A 3,727-nucleotide genomic window follows, 5' to 3' on the forward strand; every position below is an offset into this window, starting at 1 on the left:
TGTTCTTTACCAAGAATCTTCAGACTGAAGGATATTCTTACAGTATTGTAAAATCTCTGTGTGTATTGTTTTGTTCATCTTTTCTCACTTTTCAGCAGGTTCATTTTCACCTTCTGAAGTTTTCCCATTGTATTGGCTCCACGGACCAAAACTGTTAGGCTAAAACTTGGGTCTGTGAACAGAATTTCTGGTGGGAAATGCAAAAATCATAGAAATCCCCCAAATAATTAAAAAAAAAGGCTAAAAAAATTGATTTTCAGATTTCATTGTTAGTTATTGCACAAACACAGTGTTGTATGTAATGTAATATTAGTTTAAATAGGAATGGCAAAAAAAAAGAATCACAATTACAAAGTCCAAGCAAAGTAGTTTCTTTAGAAAAGCCAAGTAGGGATATCAAGCCATACGAAACTGTAATGTTTCACTGGAACTTTTTATTCTGTTGAAACTATAACAGAACTGCCACAATTTTTCCCTGGATAATTTAGTCTTAAAAATCATGATTATTTTATTAGTAGCAGCATTTGCTTGTGTTGTTGCATGTTCTGACTGGTGAGCAAGAAAAATCAGGACAACTTCTCCAGTTTACAAGGAGGTTCATCCCAATTCTGTAATCTGCTCCTGTCCACTTAGCCATTTTGAATGAAATTCTAGTTATGTTAAGCAAAGGTCACTCCTGTGGGAGACTTGGAGAGCCTGATAATCTGAATAAAAAAAGAAAAAGCAGAAGTGTTAATGTCATCATTTTGTTAATGGAGTTATGATAAACATCTAGAGTCACCATTTAGCCCGGCCACAAACTGACCACTGCATCCCCGTCCCTGGCTCTGGGGAAATAATGCCAACTTGTAGTAAAGAGCTTTGTCATGGGTGACAGTGAGTGAGAGGCAGTGAAAACTGATTAACTTGATGTTTATGTCTTTCTGATGCCGTACATCTTACACCTGTACCATAGAATCACAGAATCAGAGAATTGTTAGGGTTGGAAGGGAGCTCAAGGATCATCTAGTTCCAACCCCTCTGCCGTGGGCAGGGACACCTCACACTAGATCAGATTGCTCAGAGCCACATCCAGCCTGGCCTTCAAAACCTCCAGGGATGAGGCTTCTACCACCTTCCTGGGCAACCTGTTCCAGTGTCTCACCACCCTCATTGTGACAAACATCTTCCTAACATCCAACCTGAATCTACCTATTTTTATTTTTTTTCCATTCCCCCTAGTCCTGACAGCCTAAAAAGTCCCTCCCCAGCTTTCTTGTAGACCCTCTTAAGATACTGGATCAATACATCTATACACTTATAACCATTATGTTGAATAACATAGGCCCTTGTCTCAGACATAATCTTGTTACCATTTAGGATCACTTTATTTCATTATTAAAATACTGACATGTCATAGCACCTCCCCACTCTCCTTCCCCCCAGTACTTCTGATCCCAGTCTGGCAAAAGTAGTTAATGAAGCACTGATCCCTCCTTCCAATTGCAAATAGGTTTACTTCTCCACTTCAGAAAGCTACCATTGTGGCGAAGGAATGAGAACTTCCAGCCATTATTTGTGAACTGCAGGAGCCCAAATAATCTATTGCTTTATAAACAGCACTCACTCACACACACACAGACATTCACATACACTGCAAAAGAATTTGTGCTTTGTCTGGAGTAAAATGAAGTCCCAGAGGTAATTTCTGTACTGTGTGGGAAATAATGTCTCCTTTCCAAAATTTATAGCCATGATTATATTTTTCATTTCTTTTAAATAGTATTGAATGGTTTTTTATAACAAAAGCATTCAATTGTTTCATGTTTTTCAGCTGACTCTTACTCTGACAGTTCATAGAAGTTATAAATCCTGGAGAAGGTTTCAGGTCACTTCATAGGAATTAGCTTGACTAACTCCAATGTAATATTTTTTTGGGCTCACATCATAAAATTATTTACTGAATATGCATTTAATGTGAATGCATTGCTGATCTACACTGAAAATAACAGAGTTTATACCAAAGTTCCTAAAGAGCTATTTGGGAATAGCATTTAGAAAATACTAGAAGTAATTATTTATTTCAGTTTACAACAGACGAGAAGAGCTTTTCAAGACATAACAGATTATTCGTCTTGAGAAGGGTCTTCTCCACTCTTATTTGGATGTAACTGATTGTTAGAGGTGTGAGGAGTGCATGGACAAATCCTGTTATTATGACTCCTGTGTTACTCATTCAGTTCTTGTCCTAGCCTAGGTACTGCCAGCCTCCTCATATAGAATAGAATAAAATAGAATAGAATAGAATAAACCAGGTTGGAAGAGACCTTCAAGATCATCACGTCCAACCTATCACCCAACACCACCTAATCAACTAACCCATGCAACCAAGCACCCTGTCAAGTCTCCTCCTGAACACCTCCAGTGACAGCGACTCCACCACCTCCCCAGGCAGCCCATTCCAATGGGCAATCACTCTCTCTGTGTAAAACTTCCTCCTGACCTCCAGCCTGAACTTCCCCTGGTGCAGCCTGAGACTGTGTCCTCTTGTTCTGGTGCTGGCTGCCTGGGAGAAGAGACCAACCTCTGCCTGTTTACAACCCCCCTTCAGGTAGTTGTAGAGAGCAATAAGGTCACCCCTGAGTCTCCTCCTCTCCAGGCTAAGCAGCCCCAGCTCCCTCAGTCTCTCCTCATAGGGCTTGTATTCCAAGCCCCTCACTAACTTCGTTGCCCTGCTGTGGCTGGGCCAGAGGCTTGACAGTAGTTATATGATCCCTTGTATGCAGTCTCCTATAGAAACTGGTATCAGCATGCTTAGCTTAATGAGTTTTCTCATATATTATGATTAATTTATGATACAGCTAAGCATCATCTGTACAGAAAGGGGGAAAACCTGAACTGAAATGCAAGTTTCTACTAATTTTCTTTCACCAGCACTCAGAATGATGGTCTTTTTATTTTTCCACTCTTCTCCTGAAATGAGCAGTCTGGGTTCTCAAAATGATTGCTCTCTGGAAAAAAAAAAGAATTAAAAAAAAAAAGAGAAATCATCAGTTTCCATCTGTCTTTTCCTCTGCTCATCCCAGAGTTCTTAGCACACTTTCAAGGAGGTGGATTGAAACTCATTCTCTTACCTTTACTGTCCTTGTCCTTTCCAGCTGTCCTTTGCTTCTGAGATCCCTGACAATGTTTCTTTGGAGTTTTGGGTGATTTATCAACAGGTGTACAATTTCCCTTTGAGTTTAGCTTCTCTGTCAGTAACAGGAGCATAAAAACAGTTTGCCTGTTCCACAGCAACTGTGAGCCAAAGTTCATGCTTATAAAGCACATTAAGCTCAGTACATCAGATAAGGGTAGGTTAGTGATTGTTATTTCTTTGGATTAATTAATTATAGGAGTAATTGAAGGTGAAGATAAAATTTAACCCTTTGGTTTTAGATATATTTGAGCAGTTGTATTATTTTAATCCACTCTTTCTTTCTGCTGAGGTGAATTTAGTCATGAAAAACAAAAATCCAGTAGTAATGCTGAAGATAAATCCTGTAACAGGCAGGGGGGGAAAAATGCCCTTTAGATCCTCTAACCCTTTCTCCTCAAATATGAATCAAATTTTCCTTTATATGAGCCTGCTATTGAAGTAGAAAGAGCTCAGGACACATAAGGTCGTGCAGTCACCATTTAAGGGATGCTGAGAGTCAGAAAGAAGCACCAAATTGCTTGTCAAGTGATAAGCCAATGCTATCATTCT

General features: G+C 39.4%; 1 long non-coding RNA gene across 1 annotated transcript; it reads right to left on the reverse strand.

Moving 5' to 3' along the window:
* Positions 1–432: 432 nt before the first annotated feature.
* On the reverse strand, positions 433–3,256 carry LOC137442707 (uncharacterized). Its single transcript, XR_010987751.1, has 3 exons — positions 3,114–3,256; positions 2,911–2,990; positions 433–704 (listed from the first exon to the last, which is right to left on the reverse strand). It is a non-coding gene; the product is annotated as an uncharacterized lncRNA (long non-coding RNA).
* Between the last annotated feature and the right edge of the window lie 471 nt (positions 3,257–3,727).

The sequence above is a fragment of the Melanerpes formicivorus genome, unplaced genomic scaffold (assembly GCF_026170545.1).
Source record: "Melanerpes formicivorus ecotype bairdi unplaced genomic scaffold, bMelFor1.0.p_v2 SCAF_8, whole genome shotgun sequence".
Classification (NCBI taxonomy): Eukaryota; Metazoa; Chordata; class Aves; order Piciformes; family Picidae; genus Melanerpes; species Melanerpes formicivorus.